This window comes from Phocoena sinus, chromosome 9, assembly GCF_008692025.1.
Source record: "Phocoena sinus isolate mPhoSin1 chromosome 9, mPhoSin1.pri, whole genome shotgun sequence".
Lineage (NCBI taxonomy): Eukaryota > Metazoa > Chordata > Mammalia > Artiodactyla > Phocoenidae > Phocoena > Phocoena sinus.
Genome location: NC_045771.1, coordinates 101,297,273 through 101,321,468, shown reverse-complemented (window position 1 = coordinate 101,321,468; position 24,196 = coordinate 101,297,273).

Below are 24,196 nucleotides of genomic sequence, written 5' to 3'. Positions count from 1 at the left end.
ACATATACTCTGTGTCTAAGTTCAATCATTAAGACATTTAATCTCCATAGCAATCCTATGACATAAGTAGATATTTATGAAGTAAGAATTTTAATTATCCTCACTTTACATATGAGGAAACTGAGACAGAGAGAGGTGAAATGGTCTGACTTCAGAGCCCACATTCCTTACCACCACATTGTGCTATTTTTTTTAATTTTTTAAAAAATTATTGTTGCTTTACAATGTTGTGTTAGTTTCTTCTGTACAGCAAAGTGAATCAGCTATATGTGTATATATATATATCCTCTTTTTTGGATTTCCTTCCCATTTAGGTCACCACAGAGCACTGAGTAGAGTTCCCTGTGCTATACTTTCGGTTCTCATTAGTTGTCTGTTTTATACATAGTAGTGTATATATATGTCAGTCCAGGCTGTTTTGATTACTGTAGCTTTGTAGTATCGTCTGAAGTCTAGGAGGATTATGCCTCTTGGTTTGTTCTTTTTCCTTAGGATTGCTTTGGCAATTCTGGGTCTTTTATGGTTCCATATCCATTTTAGTATTATTTGTTCTAGTTCTCTGAAAAATGTCATGGGTAATTTGATAGGGATCACATTAAATCTGTAGATTGCTTTGGGTAGTATGGCCATTTTAAAAATATTAATTATTCCAATCCAAGAGCATGGGATATCTTTCCATTTCTCTGAATCATCTTTGATTTCCTTTATTAATATTTTATAGTTCTCAGCATATAAGTCTTTCACCTCCTTGGTCAGGTTTATTCCTAAGTAATTTTTTTTTTGGTGTGATTCTAATTTTTTTTTTTTTTACATTCCTTTCCTATTTCATTGTTAGTGTAAAGAAATGCAACTGATTTCTGTATGTTAGTCTTATATCCTTCTACCTTGCTGACTAAGCCTTGACAATTTTTGTAGCCTTGCAGTCTTGCCTTTATAAGCCTCCTCTTATTGTGTAGTCCTGTGCAATGCAATTCAAGGGCCTCTTGAATCTGTGTCTCCTGGGCTGCAGTCCTAACAAATCCCCAATAAATACCTCTTTATTTCTGTCCGATCTCCATTTCTCAAGTTCTGGATAACACGTGCACTGAGGTGGATGTTCCTGACCAAGAAGCTGAGGCTCCACCTTGCTGGAGACCTCAGGCAACAGTATTCAGCATCCCTCAACATTATCCCATTTGCAGCAACTGAGAGCTGGAGTCATTTTTCCACCAACTCCCGTTGGTTACTGGTTGGAGGTGCTACTTGTAGATTGCCTCTCTCAGGCATGGACCGTCCCAACAGGAAAATGAAATACTCCAGTGGAGAGTTCTGGGTGACTTAGTGGACTGGCACAGACAGGAACATGGCTGCTGCAGAGATCCAGATGGGAAGTGCCAGTGATGCTGCCCATCAGTGGAGTTCTGGGAGCTGGTGCCATCAACTCTGTGAAGAACCGTTCCCATTAATATGCATCTTACTCTCACACTCCACATTCTTGTGTCTTTCAGAATCAAATCTCTTTTTGTAAACACATTGGCTTCCATTCAGATGTTAAGACAGCTTACGTATTACAATCTGTTTGCGAGCATTTTTATCAATGTACTAGTTAACATAAACCTTTACTATTACTCATAAAATTACTGAGACTCAATGTTTATTTAGTCATCTTACTGTGGCCATGAATTCCACAAGGCCACTATCTGTTGCATAAAGAACTATTCATTTTAGCATGCTCTAAATTGACTACGTTCTTAATTTCCCTTAGTGTCTCGGTGACAAAATTTATATGCAGGTATTTGGAAAGTCACAGTCATTCATCCTGTTGCTCACAACTCATATAAGAACAAGAATAACGTTCGTGGTCTTCCCTTTGCTGGAGTGCTGCCTGGACCCTAGCAGGTTTAAATGCTGAATTTTAAAACAACAATTAAAATATTTCATTGCCTCCTCATGAGGCTGAACTGTCTCTTTTATGAGTGCTTTAGATACCTTGGCTTTTTTTCCATCTTTCCCACATTCTGTTTAAGCACCCTAACACATAAGACGATTCAAATAATTGTTAATTTAGAGGTAAAGTTATGCTTAAATAATCAAAATACACATATTTACACTACATTCCAAGCAAAATGAACCTATGCGATTTACATAAACTCATCTCATCTTGGTTTCATTATAAAAATTATCTTGAGGGCTTCCCTGGTGGCGCAGTGGTTGAGAGTCCGCCTGCCGATGCAGGGGACACGGGTTCGTGCCCCGGTCCGGGAAGATCCCACACGCCGCGGAGCGGCTGGGCCCGTGAGCCATGGCCGCTGAGCCTGCGCATCCGGAGCCTGTGCTCCGCAACGGGAGAGGCCACAGCAGTGAGAGGTCCACGTACCACAAAAAAAAATAAAAAATAAAAAAAATAAAATAAAAATTATCTTGAAAATAGAGAATAAAATGTTACACTCTAGAATTTGCACTGTGACTATTTCTTGCTGGTAATGTTTTCCCAGTTATTTTCAAATATTCCTCTATATTCTTATCGTCATTCTTATATTTTTCCTATGAAATTAAAAGAGTTATAAATAAATACTAATATTGTAAATAAAAATGTGCAGTTTAATGAAAATGCTGTATTGTAGAAATTGACATCTGTGTGTATTTCTTTATCTGAAGATATTGCTCATGTCACACTGGACTTACTTTTTCTGTATCTTTTTAACAGCTTTATTGAGATATAATTCACATACCCTCCAATCCACTCATTTAAAGTCTACCATTCAACTGATTTTTTAAAAAAATTTTATTGGAGTATAGTTGATTTACAATGTTGTGTTAGTTTCAGGTGTACAGCAAAGTGAATCAGTTATACATATATCCACTCTTTTTCTTTTAAGATTATTTTCCCATATAGACCATTACAGATTATTGAGTAGAGTTCCCTGTGCTATACAGTAGGTCCTTATTAGTTATCTATTTTATATATAGTAGTGTGTATACGTCAGTCCCAATCTCCCAATTTATCCCCCACCACTTATCTCCTGGTAACTATAAGTTTGTTTTCTACATCTGTGACTCTACTTCTGTTTTGTAAATAAGTTCATTTGTACCCTGTTTTATAGATTCCACAAATAAACGGTGTCATATGATATTTATCTTTCTGTGTCTGACTTACTTCATTCAGTATGACAATCTCTAGGTCCATCCATGTTGCAGCAAATAGCATTATTTATTCTTTTTATGGCTGAGTAATATTCCATTGTATATATGTACCATATCTTCTTTATCCATTCGTCTGTTGATGGACATTTAGGTTGCCTCTATGTCCTGGCTATTGTAAATAATGCTGCAGTGAATATTGAGGTGCATGTATCTTTTCGAATTATGGTTTTCTCCAGGTATATGCCCAGGAGTGGGATTGCTGGATCATATGGTAGTTCTATTTTTAGCTTTTTAAGGAACCTCCCTACTGTTCTCCATAGTGGCTGTACCAATTCACAATCCCCTTCAACAGGGCATTTCTCTAATAATTAGTGATGTTGAGCATCTTTTCCTGTGCTTTTTGGCCATCTGTATGTCTTTGGAGAAATATCTATTTAGATCTTCTGCCCATTTTTTAATTGGGTTATTTGTTTTTTTATATTGAACTGCATGAGCTGTTTGTGTATTTTGGAGATTAATCCCCTCTCAGTTTCTTCATCTGCAAATATTTTCTTCCATTCTGAGGGTTGTCTTTTTGTTTTGTTTATGGTTTCCTTTTCTGTGTGAAAGCTTTTAAGTTTAATTAGGTTCCATTTGTTTATTTTTGTTTTCATTTTCATCACTTTAGGAAGTGGGTCAAAAAGCTTCTTGCTGCAATTTATATCAAAGTGTTCTGCCTATGTTTTCCTCTAAGAGTTTGATGGTGTCTGGCCTTACATTTAGGTCTCTAATCCATTTTGAGTTTATTTTTGTGTATGGTGTTAGGGAGTGTTCTAATTTCATTCTTTTACCTGTAGCTCTCCAGTTTCCCCAGCACCACTTATTGAACAGGCTGTCTGATTCTAGTGCATTCACACAGTTGCACAATAATCACCGTAACCAATTTGAGAAAATTTTCATCACCCCCAAAAAACTCCATAACCATCAGTAATCACTCCTATTCCCCAAGCTCCCAGAGGGGAAGGAGATGTGATGATGATCACTCCTATTCCCCAAGTTCCGAGGGAAAGGAGATGTGATGATGGAAGCAGAGGTTGGAAGGATGCGAGGAGGGGCCATGGGCTAGGGAACATAGGCAGCACATAGAATTTTTAAAGGACAAGAAAATTAATTCTCCCCTAGGGCTTCCAGAGAGAAATGCAGCCCTGCTGACACCTGGAGTTTAGCCCATTGAGATCCATGTCAGACTTCTGACTTACAGAACTAAAAGGTAATAAATTTATTTTGCTTTAAGCCACAAAGGTTGTAGTAATTTGTTACAGCAGCAATAGAACACTACCACACTAGTGTATTAGGAACAAAATTGATTTTTGTGTATTGATCTTGTGTCTTGCAACCTTGCTATACTCACTTACATATTCTAATCATTTTTAATTAATTCCTTAGAATTTTCTATATACAAGATCACATTATCTTTGAAAGACATAGTTTTACTCTTCCTTTCCAATCTGGATGCCTTTTACTTTTCTTTTTGCCACTCGGCTTGTGGGGGAATCTTAGTTCCCCAACCAGGGATTGAACTTGGGCCCCTGGCAGTGAGAGCACCGAGTCCTAACCACTGGATTGCCAGGGAAACCCCTTCTTTTCCTTGAATACATAATTATCCTGTCTAGAACCTCCAGTACAATTTTGAGTATAAGTGGCAAGAATGACATCCTTATCTTGTTTCTGATCTTAGGGACAAGATGATGTTAACTTTGGGTTTTTGCAGATGCTATATATCACATTGAGGAAATTCCCTTCTATACTTAGTTTGTTAAGTTTTTTCATCATGAAAGAGGGATTTTGTCAAATGCTTTTTCTTGTCTATTGAGATAATCATGTGGGTTTGCCCTGTGTTGTAAGGGAACCCAGGATTTGTTGTACTCAGGTGTGGTAAGACAGGCAGACATGAAAATGACTGTTATAATACATTTACTCATAACTCCATAGAAACAGAAAGCATGGCACTCTGTCAGTCAGACAAAGAGAGTGATGAGAAAATGTGTGCAAGAAACTTTACTGTGGTTTCTACAGAAAGGAATGGGTGAGGCAGGGAAAGCAGGTTTAGGATGGGATAATTTCAACAGGCTCTAGGGAATAGGGACTGACTCTGGTTGTCTGTACCTGGCCCTGGGGTGATTAGGGCAGGGGGTAATAACTCTGAGTGTGACAGTCAGATAGAGAAGGTGGTTAGGGTGTGGGCTCTGGATTGGTTTGTTTGCATATGGAGGGTGCACTTTTGGGCAAGCTGTTTGCTGTCTCTAGAAACTGATTCATTCTGGGAGGGGCAGTCCATCCAGGGTCAGCCAGGCTCCCAATAAAAGCATCTGAAAACAGAAGAATAAAAAGACATGTTTAATACATCCTGTATTCTATTGAAATTATGTATTACATTAATAGATATCTGGATATTAAACCAACATTGTATTCCTGGATAAACTCCACTTGATCATGACATATAATCCTTTATACATTGGTAGATTTGATTTACTAGTATTGTAAGAATTGTTAGAATTCTTTTGTCTGTATTTTTAAAAGATACTGGTCTATAGCTTTGTTTCTTTTTTGTTTGTTTGTTTTCCTGTAATGACTTTGTCTTGTTTTGGGTAAAGGTAACCTCATAGAATGAGTTGGGAAATGTTACCTGCTCTACTATTTTGGAGGAGATATTGTGAAGAATTGGTATCATTCCTTTAAATGTTTGGTAGAATTGACCCATGAAGCCATCTGAGTTGGGGCTTTTCTTTGTGGGGAGTTTGTAAGTTAATGATTCAGTCTCTTTGCTTGTTATAGATCTATTCATATTTTCTGTTTATTCTTGAGTCAATTTCAGTAGTTTGTATCCGTTTAGGTGTTTTTTCATTCTGAAATATTTTGAGCCAATTTTTAAATGCATAATTTCATGAATGTTTTCAAATTTATTAACACAGTTATATAAATACTTCTCTAATGAGTTGTATCTAGTTTATGTTTGATATTATGTCTCCTTTCAATAAAGCTCAGAGGAAGACAAAGTTGAGGGTAGCATTGAGCTTGGGGGTTCCTTCAGAAAAGAAATGCAAGTATTTATTAGGTGTTCCATGTGAAATTGCTCTTTATAAAATCAAAAGTGGTCAAATATTTTTAATTTCATATGGTTCAACTTCATTAGTTACCTAAAAATATCTCAGTCTTTGTTTATAACTAAATTCCTTATCTTTCCCTTCATTTTGGCTGTTCTGTCTCCTACCTTAATCTGCTAACGCATCCACACACCCAAGCAAAAACAGTGTTACTTGAGACACCTTAAGCCTCTTGCTGTTTCACCTCCTCTGTCCTAAGTCAGTCTCTAGTTACTATAGACTCTTATGGTCAGTGTGCCTCTGTGTCTTATATCTCACTCCTCTGAATCTCCACAATGTGGTTTTGGCTGAAGTTCACACTTTTTCTCACTTGGATTATTGTCCCTAGTCATTCCCTCTTCTCCCTGCTAAAATCATTCCTCTACCCTGCAAAAAAATAGATTCTCTTTTCTCCTAATATAAAGCATATGCTTTCCTCTGATTTAAAAATCTTTCACTGACCGCAGGATGAAATCTAAATTTACTTGCAATAGCCTATGTTCCTCATCAATGCTTCTCCTACACCTAAACCTTCCAACAGGCAGCTTACTGCACTGTTCTGTCCTCTGAATCCCAGTGATCACAAGGTACGTCCAGTGACTGATTCCTTTAGAATTCCACTGCCTACTCCACTGGATGCTTGGAATGTTCTTCATTTTTTAGCTGCCCAGTGAACTCGTGCTCATGTTTTAATTTTCAGCTTAAATGTCTACAACTGTAAATCAGCCTTTCTGCCAACTCTCCTGCCCTAAACTATTAAAATTTACCAATTATCTACATATCTCCACCCAACTCTGTACAAATCCTATCATAAAAATTACAACATTTTGTTTATAAAAACATGTGAGTACACATACACACATATACATACAATCTGTATTCCTCTATGGAATTCAAAGCTCCTTGGCAGCAGTGACACGCATTATTGGTACAATTATCTCTACTGTTTCTTTTTGGTTGAGGCTCATTTGGTAAGAGTTGCAGAAAAAGTAAGAGAAGACATATATATATGATGATGATGATGATGAGCTGGGAGCATTGTGTAACAAACAAAAAGCTTCAACAAACAAATGTGTCTTCATTTGTATGTGGATTTCTTAGGACACAGTGGAAGAAGCAAACAGAGCATTATTCAGAAGCCATTCAGAAGGAAAGGGGTGGTGGGCACGAAGCACACAGAAATATGTAAATGAGAATCAGTGAATAAGGTTGTTAATCATGTTAGCTCATATTTTCACCAAGAGAAATGAAGTAGGCCAGGATTCAAAAAGGATATATGCTTATTTTGTACTTAGTATGTACTAAGCATACCATGTTGTTTCTTCGTTTGTTTACATTTAATAAAATTCCTATAGGATGAGTCAATTTTTCACAGTCTAGTTCTATTGTGTGATCAGTAATAATAATTCAGGGATTACTTTTTTAGAAACCTTGTCTTGGTTCTCGTCTGTATTTTAATGAGGTTTGCTAGTCATATAACATCTTAAAGCAGAAATTTTGGAAAAGGTTTAAATATCATATTTTCATATTTCTAAATTACAAAGGCTCAGAATATCATGGGAAAATTACATACATTAAGATAAGTGACTTTCCCAAAGTCAGTTATTTTATAGGCAGAGAAACCAAGTGTGTCTCATTCCAGCTTCTGTATGGCCTCCCCTGCATTGTCCTATCACCCCAAGACTAAGTGGGCTAGATTTACTCATGTGTCATGGTTGAAGGGGATCAGGGATGGATGAACTGCTGTTGAAGTGACCGTCAAGTGTGTGATATATCACACATGCTGGTCCACTTAAATCAATGCCCAGATGGTAGAGGGTTTGCATAGGTGTGGAGATGTGCATAAAGCTTCTCCCAGTGGATGAGCCATGGACAAAGGCTTCAAATGCATAGAGCGCAGGATCATCTTAGGGGTCTCCCCAGAGCCCCCTCCCAGGTTCCAGGATGGCTTCATACTGTAAGCACTGATTCTTTACATTTGTTGAGTGGAGAACTAGGAATTAAGCACTCTTCTTAGACTGTGAGACTCTCTTCTCTCTGTTCCAGGGGAATATTTTTGTCTCCAAAGGAATGTTGCACTGGAATGGTGTAAATTTCACGACAGCTTATAGCGTGTTGAGAAGAATATCATCCTTGACATCAAGACCTGAGTGGTCTGGGTCCTTCCAAGTGGTAGTTTGTATCCTGGAGCCTTTTAAATGATCTCTCTTGGTTTGGCCTTTCATCTCTAAATCAGTGAGAGTAATTCCTACTTTACCTATTTCTCAGGACAGCTGTGAAGATTAAATGAGAAGTTATGCATAAATGTCTTGTCAACTACAGAAGTTTCTCCAGTATTAGGTGCTATTATGTAGAACAGCTGAATAAAAGGAAGAATAAATTTTCACTAAAGACAAAGACAAAGCCAGTCACACAGCATGAAGTACCTGCAGCTGTAAAAGATTATTATCAGAAAAGAAGACACCAAATCTGTTCTCTAAGATTAGATGTAGATCGTATTTTAAATCCCTTAAACACCACTTAATCCTCCCCTATTTTAAATAACTGTATCGTTTTAAAAATAATTGTTCTTTGAAGAGAATGTGAAAGATACAAAAACACTTACAGGAGAAAAAAAAAAAACCTATATTTAAAAGCTGAGGCTACCCACAATTTATATGTGTACTTTCTTACCTATAAACACTAAATATTCAGATTTTTCTGGTGTTTTAAGCATATATTTACATTTCTTCAAGATCCTATGTGAACATTCACTTAATGGGTACATAAAATTCTTATGATGAAGATTTTCCTTCTTTTCTTGTAAAATATTGCTTTGTTTGTTACCAGTATTCTCTCTCTCCTTAGCCAGCAGCAATGTCAGATGACTCTCCCTGACCTTAGCCCACTGGTTTCCATCCCACCTGTCCTCTCCTCTAGGCTCCTTGTTACTGATTGATAAAGAAATGTATTCCTATAAGTACCCAACTCCTGCCTGGATTGTCTGTTGACATGGATAGGGGATTGAGGCTGAGGCCAGTGGGAAAATGCTCCCACCACACACCTACACACACACACACACACACACACACACACACACACACACACACACACACACACACACCTTGTTCATCCTGGAAGGGCAGCACTGCAGTCTCCACCCTGGCCTCCCCCCTTTCCACCCCCCACCTCACATTGAACCCTCCAACTGCCATTCCCTCTGTTAAGAGTAATGACTCACTTTCTAGGGATCTAGGCTAAGACCCTAGAGAATAGCCCTTCCCTATTCTCTCCCAGGTGCCCACAAGCTCTAAAATACCCCAGATGCTTCAGTGGATGGGTCCATTTCTCTTTCTCTGTTTCCTCCTCTAGCCCTGGACTTGGATTTCCCATGGATGGGGGAAGCTGAACCATGATGGGGAAGACTGGACTTGGGACTGGGCATCCCAAAGCCAGGAAGGGTATGGCTCCCTGATTTTATGAATGTTCAAGGCAGAGGGCTAGAGACAGTGAGGACTGATTCCTGCCTATTTCCCGGGCCAGAAGTTTACTCTATGAGATGCCAGCACCTCAGTTGATTGTGCTTTTCTTCCTCCTTCACTGGCCCTTTGATTGCTGGAAATGCTTTCCAAATTCTGAGCTAAGGATACTGGTGATCTTTGTGTTCTTTGTTGCTGCGACATTGCAGCTTTTTTCTATCCCTTCCCAGGCGGACAAATTTTTGAGAAGCCATCGCTAACCACACACATTTTATCCTGGAGTCTAAGTCACTTTGTGTATGTACAGAGAAAATAATATTCAGTTTTTCTGAGAGAGGAGGTAAACTGTGATACCAAATGCTTAATATGGTATGATTTGTAAATATAGAGCAGCAAAATGAATAATTTATTACAATTACATTTGCCATGTCACAAATAATTTGGCACAATGATATACTAGTTTTCTAGGGCCACAGACTGGGAAGCTTAAACAAGAGAAATTAATTTTCTTACAATTCTAGAGGCTAGAAGTCCAAGATCAATGTATCAGCAGGATTGGGTTTCCTTTAAGCCTTTCTTCTTAGCTTGTAGATGGCCTTCATCCCTCTGTGAGCATGCTCTAACCTACTCTTCTTATAAGGACATCAGTCATTTGGATTAGAGCTCACCCATATGACCTCAGTTTAACTTAGTTACCTCTTTGAAGACCTTATCTCCAAATACAGTTACATTCAGAGGTACTGGGGATTAAGACTTCAGCATATAAATTTGGAGGGACACAGTTCACCTCATAATAGATGTTAAGAGCAATCCAGAATGATTTTTTAAATAGTATTGCATTTTGTTGAAAAGATAATTATCTGTTTCAAAGAGTTATTAATTCATTTTAAATATAAATTCATACATCAGACTGTAATTCTTATTACTTCACACAATATTTAAGCTATGGCATTCAAGTATTATGTTCAAAGTTCATATCAAGAGCATGAGCATTCATTGCTAATTCAAAATAAAAATAAATTTGTACCAGAAAAAAAAGATCTTCCAGTGGGTTTCATAAAAGTTGCTTTAAAATTTAGCACTCAAGATAATCAAAAGAACTAACATTGTACATCATATTCTAATTCCCTTGTGTGTTTGAAACATTGACATATAAAATGCCTTTAAGGAAATGCTTGTAATTATTGTACTTTAGTACTTTATATTCTGCATGTTCAGGAAATGCAACAAAATCTTAAGTAATAAAGTATCAAAATCAAAATTACTCTTCTATCATTATCAGCATTCTAATAGTCCCTTGCCAACAATATACCAGGACATTTTAAAAAGTTTTGCAAACAGCACTAAGAAGTGAATGTTTCTTATCCCTGATCAAAGAAAACCCACAGAAAAGAGTTTAAATATCCAAAGTAAAATATGTATAACAATCCTGATTTCTACAATAACTCTCTTTATTACAAGAGCTTGTTAAGAACAAATCTGTTTGTAGTTTAGACAAGTTCAGATAATTTTTGGAATTTAAAAAATAAAATATGCCCTTTAAAATCATATAAAAACTTTTTGTTCTGTGATTTTTTAAATTCTAAATTCTTTAGTATTTACAAGATGAATTATATGTATCTAATATTTCACATTTATTATAATTGGTTATTTCAATAATAAAGTATAAAAAATTTTGTGTCTTCTTATTTCTTTTATTTTTATAGTTTAAAAAATTTTAAACTTGAACTCATTTATCTTATAATTGGAAGTTTGTACCTTTTGACCACCTTCACCTCTTTCCCCTATCCAACCTCCAGGTCTGGCAACCACTAATCTTTTCTCTGTTTCTACGAGTTGATTATTTTAAATTCCACGTATAAGTGAGATCATGCAGTATCTTTCTCTGTCTGACTTAATTCACTTAGCATAACATCCTTAATTTCCATCCACATTGTTACAAATGACAGGATTCCCTTCTTTTTCATGGTTAAATAATAGTCCATTTTATATATATATATATATATATATATATATATATATGTATATATCACATTTTCCTTATTCATTCATCCATCCATGGACACAAGTTGTTTCCATGTTTTGGCTATTGTAAATAATGCTACAATGAACTTGGGGGTACAGATATCTTTTTGAAATAGTGATTTCATTTCCTTCTTGTTATATACCCAGAAGTGGAATTTCTGGATCTTCTGGTAATTCTATTTTTAATTTTCTGAGGAACCTCCATACTGTTTTCCATACTAACTGCACCTATTTATATTCTCGCCATGCAGAAGGATTTCCTTTTCTCCACATCATCATTAGGACTTATTCTTATTTCTTACTTCACAAATCAGTCTAACTCTCTATATGCAATTATACTGAGTAGTTCAGAAATATTTCAAACTACATGAATATTTATAGTTAAATGTTAAGATGTATTTCTTTCTACTAAATTGTGCTTTGCAACACAGAGTGAGGTGAAAAGTTGAAATGTATCCTATTTCCAATCAATATTGTCTATTATTCAGTCACAATATTAATTCCTGACACTGACAATTTGAAATATTTTGTTTTATATATGTCTTGATATGAATAAAATGGGCATTTGTGTTGTTTTTCATTGTGATTTCCTCTTCCCATCTATCTGAATTTCCCTTTGTTATGGTGGTGAGAAGGTTAAAGAGAAAGGTGTTATTGTAATAGCAAAGCAGAGGACTTCCAAATGGTATTAATTGAAAACAGAGTAGTAAAATTTGACTAAACGCTTTCAAATAAGCAATGGAGCCCTGTTCCCTTACATTCTCCATCACTTACACATTTCATCAGGTCAGAAAACATGTAACTATAAGCCCCCAGTGCCTTAACTGAGTTTCCTTTTTATTTCCTCAGACCAGGTTTCCATCTCCACCCCTCTTTCCTGAATCAGCACAGCTGTCTTGTAACTGCTCCCTACCCAGTTTCTTCTTTGTTCACAGGATATAACATTCATAACACATCCTAATGTATGTTATCTTTATTGCATCCTTCTCTTCCCTCTTGAAAATTTATGTGACTCCTCCCACTGAATTATTTTTATTCATAAGAACAAAGAACAAATTTGACAAAGATGTGACCCAAACCCAGGTCTAACTAACCCCAGATTCCTTGATTTTTTCAACTATATGTTATTCTATCTATGAGTGTTTCTCAATTCTACATAGTGAATTTTACATGAAAAAAATAATTATTATGGTACCTATTTATTAACTTGAATTGTCTTTATTTTGATGTTACTTGAATATCCATGATACAAACTGTGAATTTCTCATGCCTAGAATTTCTATACATTGATAAAGCCAAAACAAATTTGTAAAGTAAGTAAAAATAATATTAAATCAACAAAACAAAGATGCTTAAAACCACTGCTAAATTCACATTCTCCTTAAAATACTAGGAAACAAAATATGATATTTCAAGGAGAAAGAAGATATATAAAACTTTGAATGTAAAAGAGAAAACTATTATTAAAAGTAAATGATGTGGGCTTCCCTGGTGGCACAGTGGTTGAGAGTCTGCCTGCCACTGCAAGGGACATGGGTTCGTGCCCCAGTCCAGGAGGATCCCACATGCCACGGAGCGGCTGGGCCCGTGAGCCATGGCCGCTGAGCCTGTGCATCCGGAGCCTGTGCTCCGCAATGGGAGAGCCCACAACTGTGAGAGGCCCGCATACTGCAAAAAAAACCCTAAATGATGTTAGCATTGGCTTGAGAAAATCAACTAGCAAATTATTTAAAATAATGAGTCCAATCAGGGGATAAGTAAAAGGGAATCCTTGAAAAATGAATGGCCTCCACCACAGATCAGAAATGACTAGTTTGAAAACATACCATAAAAAGAAAATCCTATACATAATGAAAACAAATATTATAACTTACCTGGAGGTTAACTTGAAATACACCAGATTTTGTGAAGAGAAATGTTTTAGAGGAATAAGGTATATAAGGGATCATCTGAATAAATATCCACTGTTTCTATGCATGTTCATAAATAGAAAACAGAATATGCAAAAACTCAGTTCTCCCTGAATTAATTTACAAATTCAATGCAACAGCAATCAAGACTTCAATAGGATTTTTAATGAAAGCTGCAAATTGATTCTAAATTTATAGAGAAGAGTATATATGCAAAAATAGCATATACATGCAGGTAAATAAAATGAGTGTGATTAAAATGTAAGTAATAGAGAAACATAGATTAGTTACATAGTACATAAACATAGGACCTCCGGGGTAGGGAAAATCTTAAGGAGAAAAAAAAAAGGCCTTAATGGAAATTTTAGTTAAATTAGGAGATTCGTGCAACAAAGGACTTCACAAATTCAAAACAAGTTAAAGATTTTGAGATATATATTTAAAATACACAATATGTAAATAAATATTCAGAATATACAAAGAATTTCTATAAATTAATACAAACAACTGAGCTATAAATTATGAGACATTAATAAACAGAAAACACAAATGGGTAATTTATATGTAAAATTATCTCAACCACTCTAGAAACAAGACAAATTAAAATAACAATAAAATATTATTTTTAATTGATAAAACAGGACAAATTGAAGTTTGATAATAAGTTTTGATTTATGAAATAGTAAATTGGTACAGCCTCTCTGAAGAGCAATTTGGAATGAAATGAAATATGACTGAGTTTGCCCCACAATTTAATAATATCTAGACATCCATCTTATAGATAGTCACACAACAACACAAAGAAGAACAAGCAATAACATCCATTGAAGAGTTTAAATTGCAAAAAACCCAAACCTTTTAACAAGATAATGGCTTCAGAAATTGTGTTGCATTCATACTTCAGAATACTTTCCCACAGTTGAAAAAAAAAAAAAAAGCTAGATACATATAAACTCTCTTGAATAAGTCACCAAGATACATCATGAAACAGAATAATAATGTAACACAAGATGTAACACATGTTGTTAAAAGAACTTTAAACACAATACCATGTATTTTCTACAAGTACTCATAGGTGTAGAAATAGGGTTGAAAATATCACATGACTGATTTGTATGATGAACTCCAGAGCATAAATATGGGGCTGGGATTGTGTTGGAAGCCAAAAGAGGTTCAAACACTTTCGTAGTGAGTTGTGTTTTTGTTTGTTTGTTTGTTTGTTTTTATTAGAGTATGGTTGCTTTGCAATGTTGTGTTAGCCTCCACTGCACAACAATATGAATCAGCCCTACCCATACAGATATCCCCTCCCTTTTGGACTTCTCTCCCATTTAGGTTACCACAGTGCATTAGGTAGAGTTTCCTGTTCTATACAGTATGTTCCCATCAGTTGTCTATTATGTACATAGTATCAATAATGTATATGTGTCAATCCCAGTCTCCCAATTCCTCCCACCTGACCCTTTTCCCCATTGGTATCCATATATTTGTTCTCTACCTCTGGGTCTCTATTTCTGCTTTGCAAATAAGATCATCTATACCTTTTTTTCTAGATTCCACATATATGCGTTATTACACAATATTTGTTTTTCTCTTTCTGGCTTACTGCACTCTGGTGACTCTAGGTCCACCCACATCTCTACAAATGACCTAACTTTGTTCCTTTTTATGGCTGAGTAATATTCCATTGTATATATTTGTCACGTCTTCTTTATCCATTCCTCTGTTGATGGACATTTATGTAGCTTCCATGTCCTGGCTATTGTAAAGAGTGCTGCTCTGAATATTGAGATGCATGTGATTTTTTGAATTATGGTTCTCTGGGTATATGCCCACTAGTGGTATTGTTGGGTCATATGCTATTTCTATTTTTAGTTTTTTAAGGAAACTCCATACTGTTTTCCATAGAGTGGCTGTATCAATTTACATTCCTACCAACAGTGCATGAGGGATCCCTTTACTCCACACTCTCCCCAGGATTTATCTGTTGTAGATTTTTTGATGATGGTCATTCTGACCTGTATGAAGTGATACCTCATTGTAGTTTTAATTTGCATTTCTCTAATAATTAGTGATGTTGAGCAGCTTTTCATGTGTTTGTTGCCCCTGTGTATGTCTTCTTTGGAGAAATCTCTATTTAGGACTTCTACCTATTTTTTGATTGGGTTTTTGTTTTCTTGATATTGAGCTGTATAAACTGCTTGTATATTTTGGAGATTAATCCTTTGTCAGTTCTTCATTTGCAAATATATTCTCACGTACTGAAAGTTGTCTTTTTGTCTATTTTAGGGTTTCCTTTGCTGTGCAAAAGCTTTTAAGTTTCATTAGGTCCCATTTGTTTATTTTTGTTTTAATTTTCATTACTCTAGGAGGTGGGTCAAAAAAGATCTTGCTGTGATATATGTCAAAGAGGATTCTGCCTATGTTTTCCTCTAAGAGTTTTATAGTATCTGGCCTTACATTTAAGTTTCTAATCCTTTTTAGGGATTAGAGTTTTATAGTTTCTGGCCTTACATTAAGTTTCTAATCCTTTTTGAAATCTAATTTCATGTTCTAATTTCATTCTTTTACATGCCCAGTTTTCCCAGCATCACTTATTGAAGAGGCTGTCTTTTCTCCATTGTATATTCTTGCCTCCTTTATCAAAAATAAGGTGACCATATGTGCATGGGTTTATCTCTGGGCTTTCTAGCCTGTTCCATTGATCTATATTTCTGTTTTTGTGCCAGTACCATACTGTCTTGATTACTGTAGCTTTGTAGTATAGTCTGAAGTCAGGGAGCCTGATTCCTCAAGCTCTGTTTTTCTTTCTCAGGATTGTTTTGAGGTATTTTGTGTTTTCATACAAATAGTAAATTTTTTTGTTCTAATTCTGTGAAAAATGACATTGGTAATTCAATAGGGATTGCATTGAATCTGTAGACTGCTTTGGGTAGTATAGTCATTTTCACAATATCGATTGTTCCAATCCAAGAACATGGCATATCTCTCCATCTGTTTGTGTAGTCTCTGATTTCTTTCAAGAGTGTCTTATAGTTTTCTGCATACAGGTCTTTTGCCTCCTTAGGTAGGTTTATTCCTAGGTATTTTTTGTTGTTGTTGCAATGGTAAATGGGATTGTTTCTTAATTTCTCTTTCTGCCCTTTTGTGGTTAGTTGATAGGAATGCAAGAGATTTCTGTGTATTAATTTTTTTTCCTGCAACTTTACCAAATTCATTGATTAGCTCTAGTAGTTTTCTGGTGGTATCTTTAGGATTTCCTATGTATTGTATCATGTTGTCTGCAAGCAGTGTGACAGTTTTACTTCTTTTCCAATTTGGATTCCTTTTATATTTTTTCTTCTCTGATTGCCATGGTTAGGACTTCCAAAACTATGTTGAATAATAGTGGTGAGAGTGGACACCCCTGTTTTGTTCCTGATCTTCGAGGAAATGCTTTCACTTCTTCACCATTGAGAATAAAGTTTGCTGTGGTTTTGTCATATGTGGCCTTTATTATGTTGAGGTAGGTTCCCTCTATGCCCACATTCTGGAGAGTTTTTAATCATAAATGGGTGTTGATTTTTGTCAAAAGCTTTTTCTGCATCTACTGAGAGGATCATATGGCTTTTATTCCTCAATTTGTTCATATGGTGTATCACATTGATTGATATGCATATATTGAAGAATACTTGCATCTCTGGGATAAATCCCACTTGATCATTTTAATGTGTTTCTGGATTCTGTTTGCTAGCACTTTGTTCAGGATTTTTGCTTTTATGTTCATCAATGATATTGGCGTGTAATTTTCTTTTTTGTGTGATATCTTTGTCTGGCTTTGGTATCAAGGTGATGGTAGCCTCATAGAATGAGTTTGGGAATGTTCCACCCTCTGCAATATTTTGGAAGAGTTTGAGAAGGATAGGTGTATCAAGGTGATGGTAGCCTCATAGAATGAGTTTGGGAATGTTCCACCCTCTGCAATATTTTGGAAGAGTTTGAGAAGGATAGGTGTTACCTCTTCTCTAAATGTTTGGTAGAATTCATCTGTGAAGCCATCTGGTTCTGGACTTTTGTTTGTTAGAAGATTTTTAATCACAGTTTAAATTTCATTATTTGTGATTGGTCTGTTCGTATTTTCTGTTTCTTCTTGGTTCAGTCTTGAAAGGTTGTATGTTTCTAAGGACTTGTCCTTTTCATCTAGGTTGTGCATTTTATTGGCATATAGTTGCTCTTAGTAGTCTCTTATGATCCTTTGTATTTCTGTGGTGTCAGTTGTAACTTCTTTTTAATTTCTGATTTTACTGATTTGAATCCTCTCCCTTTTTTCTTGATTAGTCTAGCTAAATGTTTATCAATTTTGTTTATCTTCTCAAAGAACCAGCTTTTAGTTTTATTGATCTTTGCTATTGCTTTCTTCATCTATTTCATTTATTTCTCTTCTGATCTTTCTTTCCTTTTACTAACTTTGGGATTTTTTTGTTCTTCTTTCTCTAGTTGCTTTAGATGTAAGGTTAGGTTGTTTATTTGAGATTTTTCTTGTTTCTTGAGATAATATTGTATTGCTATAAATTTCCATCTTAGAACTGCTTTTACAGCATCCCATAGGTTTTGGGTCATCTTGTTTTCATTGTCATTTGTTTCTAGGTATTTTTTGCCTTCCTCTTTAATTTCTTCAGTGATCTCTTGGTTATTTAGTAGTGCATTGTTTAGCCTCCATGTGTTTGTATTTTTTACAGTTTTGTTCCTGTAATTGATTTCTAATCTCATAATGTTGTGGTCAGAAAAGATGCTTTATACAATTTCAATTTTCTTGTATTTACTGAGGCTTGATTTGTGACCCATGATGTGATCTATCATGGGGAATATTCCATGAGCACTTGAGAAGAAAATGTATTCTGCCAATTTTGGGTGGAATGTTCTGTAAATATTAAGTCTATTTGGTCTGTTGTGTCATTTAAAACTTGTGCTTCCTTATTTATTTTCTGTTTGGATTATCTGTCCACTGGTGTAAGTGGGTGTTAAAGTCCCCCACTATTTTTGTGTTACTGTCAATTTCTCCTTTTATGGTTGTATTTGTCTTATGTATTGAGGTGCTCCTATGTTGGGTGCATAGATATTTATGATTGTTATATTTTCTTCTTGGATTGATCCTTTGATCTTTATGTAGTGTCCTTCCTTGTCTCTTGTAATAGTCTTTATTTTGAAGTCTATCTTCTCTGATATTAGTATTGCTACTCCAGATTTCTTTTGATTCCTATTAGCATGGAATATCGTTTTGCATCCCATCGCTTTCAGTCTGTATGTGTCCTTAGGTCTGAAGTGGGTCTCTTGCAGACAGCATATATATGGGTCTTGTTTTTGTATCCATTCAGCTAGTCTGTGTCTTTTGGTTTGAGCATTTGATCCATTTACATTTAAGGTAATTATAGATATGTATGTTCCTATTACCATTTTCTTAATTGCTTTGGGTTTGTTCTTGTAGGTCTTTTTTTTTTTCTTGTGTTTCCTGCTTACAGAAGTTCCTTTAGCATTTGTTGTAATGCTGGTTTAGTGGTGCTGAATTCTCTTAGCTTTTGCTTGTCTGTAAAGCTCTTGATTTCTCTGTCGATCCTGAATGAGATCCTCACTGGGTAAAGTAATCTTGGTTGTAGGTTTTTGCCTTTCATCACTTTAAATATGTCCTGCCATTCCCTTCTGGCCTCCAAAGTTTTTGCTAAAGAATCAGTTGATAACCATATGGGGATTCCCTTGTAGGTTATTTGTTGCTTTTCCCTTGCTGCTTTTAATATTTTTTCTTTATATTTAATTTTTGTTAGTTTGATTAATATGTGTCTTGGCATGTTTCTCCTTGTGTTTATCCTGCCTGGGACTCTCTGCACTTTCTGGACTTGATTGACTATTTATTTTCCCATGTTAGGGAAGTTTTCAACTATAATCTCTTCAAATATTTTCTCAGGCCCTTTCCATTTCTCTTCTTTTTCTGGGACCCCTATAATTCAAATGTAGTGAGTTTGCTGTTGTCCCAGAGGTGTCTGAATCTGTCCTCAATTCTTTTCATTCTTTTTTCTTTATTCTGTTCCTCAGTAGTTATTTCCACCATTCTATCTTCCAGCTCACTTATTCATTCTTCTGACTCAGTTATTCTGCTGTTGATTCCTTCTTGTGTACTTCTCACTTCATTTATAGTGTTGTTCATCACTGATTGTTTGTTCTTTAGTTCTTCTAGGTCCTTGTTAAATGTTTCTTTTATTTTCTCCATTCTATTTCCTAGATCTTGGATCATATTTATATCATTATTCTGAATTCTTTTTCAGATAGCTTGCTATTTCCTCTTCATTTATTTGGTCTCATGGGATTTTACCTTGCTCCTTTGTCTGCAGCATATTTCTCTGTCATTTCATTTTGTCTAACCTACTGTGCTCAGGGTCTTCTTTCTGCAGGATGCAGGGTCGTAGTCCTCTTATTTCTATTGACTACTCCTTACTGAGTGAGGTGGGTGCAGGGGCTTGTGTAGGCTTCCTGGTGGGAGGGCCTGGTGTCTGCACCCTTTTGGGTGGAGTTGAGCCTTTTACCTCTGATGGGCAGGGCTGTGTCAGGTGGTGTGTTTTGGGGTGTCTGTGAGCTTAGTATGACTTTAGGTAGCCTATCTACAGATGTGTGGGGCTGTGTTCCTGTCTTGCTTGTTGTTTGGTGTGAGGTATTTAGCACTGTAGCCTGCAGGCAGTTGTTGGGGCCAGGTTTTGGTGTTGATATGGATATCTTCAGGAACACACACACTGATTAATATTCCCTGGATCTGGTGTTCCAGCATCCTGGACTCTATATTCCCACCCTGGAGGCCCAGGACTGGTCCCTGGTCAGGAACCAAGAGCCCACAAGCCACACAGTGTGGCCTGATAAAATACAGAGAAAAGAAAAGAAAAAAGAAAAAAAATCAAAACAAAAAATGAAAAGCAAAAAAGGAAAAAGAACAACAGACAAACAAAACCTTGGGCCAGTAGCAAGAACAGAAGAAAACGAACCGCAGCAACACAACACACACACACACACACACACACACAGAGAGAGAGAGAGAGAGAGAAAAGAATAAAAAAAACAAGGGAACAGACAGCCAAACAAGAGAATTCTAATATGAGAACAGTCGATAAGGATTATACTAATGAAAACAAAGAATGAAAAATAAAACAGAAAACAGGAGCAAGCAAACAACATCAACAAAAACAAATAAAGCATAGAATATACACCTAAAAATATTTGGAAAAAAAAAGGGAAAAAAATTATATATATATATATATATATAATGAAGAACAAAAACAAGACAAAAGCCACTAAGCAACAAAAATGTCAAGGAAAAATGTAAAAATAAAAACTCTATTATATTAACAAAATAACATAAGGTAAAAAAAATTTTTTTAATAAAAGTAGAAATTAAAAGATTAAAAAAAAGTAACACCAACAATTGAACAAAATGAAAAAGAACAACAAAGAATAATAGTAATAAGAATATTGACATATATACACTACCAAATGTAAAATAGATAGCTAGTGGGAAGCAGCCACATAGCACAGGGAGATCAGCTCAGTCCTTTGTGACCACCTAGAGGGGTGGGATAGGGAGGGTGGGAGGGCTACACAAGAGGGAGGAGATATGGGGATATATGTATATGTATAGCTGATTCACTTTGTTATACAGCAGAAACTAACACACCATTGTAAAGCAATTATACTCCAATAAAGATGTTAAAAAAAAAAAGAATATTTTCCTGGGGCCACTTCCCCAGGAGGCCTTCCAATACCTCTAGGTAGGTCTCTAGACCCGCTGTGGACACTGTGGAGTCAGCTCAGACTCTGACCTGGCCTGACTCCCATGTGTATTTGCCCACGAAGTCCAGTGCTGTGAAGGCCAGACTGGTCTCAGATGTTGAAATTCTCATTGTTTATTCAGGTATTCCACAAACGTAGGATTTACCCAGCTGATCTTGCGGATTTGATTCACAGGCATGGAAAGATTTGCATTTCTCTTCCTTAGTTGCAGTGCCCCTCGGGCTTAGTGTTGGTTTTAAGCCCACCTCTGCATGTGTGCCACCTCAGGTGTATGATCTTTGTCCAGGTGAGAGTGAGTGAGAGCAGAGGCTGCTTGGAGCACACTTGGGTATTCCCAGTACCTGCAGCGGCAGGAGCTGGCATACGGGAGTGCTGTCAGCTTTGCCCCTCACACACCTCTCAGCAATAGTACCTCGCTTTCCAGATAGACGATGCTTTTTCTGGGAGCATTCCCAGACACATGTTCCCTCACTCCCATCCCTTCTATTGTATCCATGCAGCGAATTGTGTTTCTCTCCCCAGGTCTGTTCTTCCAACCCCATGCTTTAGCTCTCTGACCCTGCCAGCTTCAGCAGACTCTCGTCCCAGGCAGGGACACCCAGGGCTGATTCCCAAGGAGGTTTTGTGGTGGATGGCGCTTGGGCCCCCAGAACCTACACAGATGGGGGTGACCCCAGCCCGAGGCACAGGCGGGCCTGCTCAGGTGGGAGCCCCTCCCAATGCCTACAGAGGCTGAAGAAACCAGCAGGTGAGGAAGGGGGCTATAATGGTGACTCTGCCCCTTGCGTGCCACTCAGCAATGACGCCTAGCTAGGTTGTCTCAGGCTTTTTCCTCAGACTTTCCCAGTTGTGGTGCCCCTTGATCTTATCCCTTTAGGCTGTCTTTTCACAGCCAAGAGCTGTCCTCTCCCTTGGTCTGCCCTCCAAACCCCTCTTTCCAGCATCCAGCTCCCCTTCACAATAGGCAACTCATGATTCAGGCTGGAATACTCAGAGCTATGGTGTAGATCATGCGTGCAGTTCTTACTTTGTCCTGTTTTCCACAGTCTCTTGTGTTCTCCTTTGATCCCCCAAAGGTCCTTTTCTGTCCCAGCTGATTTCCCCAACATGAGGGAGTCTTTTGTAATGTGGGGATCTCTCCTCACCTTCGGCTTCCCACCAGGGTTGCTGGTCTCTTTGTTGATTCCTCTTGTTTTTTTCTTTTTTATTCTTTCTTTTGTTCTTTTAGGTGTCCAAAGTCTCCTGCTAACATTCAGCAGATGCTCTGTGAGAATTGTTCCATTTGTAGATGTGCTTTTGATAAACTGGTGAGCAGTGACAAATTCTGCATCCTCCTATTCCGCCATCTTGACTCCTCCTCCTGTAGTGAGTTTTGTGTTTGCTTTTTGTTTTTTTCTTTTGTTTATGCTTTAATTATGTCATTAAACATTAATTTAACAATAAAATTTGTAACCTGAACTTAACTTCACACACTGTATTTGGGGCTGAAACCAAATTTAGCTCTTGTACTGTTTTATTTTTAGTATTTCCTCAGGTTAAGTGTAAAACCCTTGGCTTCTGGAATGTACAGAGTAAACAGTACAGAAGTATACTGCTGATGACACAGACGCTTGGTTAGGTAGGTGGGCAAACCCTACAACAAGGTACGTGTAGAATGAGCTGATGGGGAGGGGCAGGGAAGGATGTCAGATGCACAGCCATGTCAGGGAGAGAGTCTCCCACTGCCATGGCTGGTGTGCACTCACCAGCATCTCTTCCTCTACCAATCTGCTAAAGGAAGATGAGCTGCCTCATGTCTTTGTGTCGTGGACCACAGGAAACCTTATTCCACACTCCCCATGAGGTGCCATGAGATTGATGTTCTGTCACTGTTCCATGCTGGACAAGATTTTATGCTGAAACTTTCATCCAGGAGCAGTGAGTTATAGCAGCCAGGAGCCTGCTCACAGACCCTATTTAGTGTGTCCTTCTGTCCGCTTTCTTTCAAACACAAGCAACATGTTTACATTGTTTTACATAAATAATTACATAATGAAAACCGTATCATTCCCAATAACTAAATTATAAAACAATTAAAATTCAAGTTTGAAAACTATGTGAGACACATGAATACTGTTGAAATGTCCTGATAAAGAAGATTTTGATAAATAGAGTCACACCACATAGATTTATTGGGGAAATTAATCAGTATTGAAGAGCTATGAATTATCCTTAAATATATACAAATTAAAAATAGTCCTTATAAGAATTTTATCCATTTTTTCTATTTTTAGAAATAATTTTCCTTCTAGTGCTTTTTGGAAGGTTTTCCATGTTTTGCATTTCCAAAGTACTTGGCTGGCTTTTATTACAGATGCAATTTTGTTTGTAGGTGTTTTCTAGTTTCAGAGAGGAAAGTCTTCTGATTCTGTGCTCAGTGTAGCATGGGGTTAGTTTGGTACATTTAGTATTCTCCTCTGTTATTAACTGGACAGTCCACTAAGTAACCCATGTTTTTGTATATATCTCATGTTACCTATATAACATGGGAAAAATAAAGAAAAAACCCAATTTGTTATAAACAGCAATGTTTTGCTAAAAATATTGTAATTCACTGAGATCACATATTTGTTTTAACATATACATATCTTTTGTGCTATGCAAACAAAAATAATCATCTAAAAAATTGTAGCCATGAAATATATGTAGAATATGATACTAAGTGAAAATTATGAAACAAAATCAAACAAATAGAGGAATATGCTTGATTAAT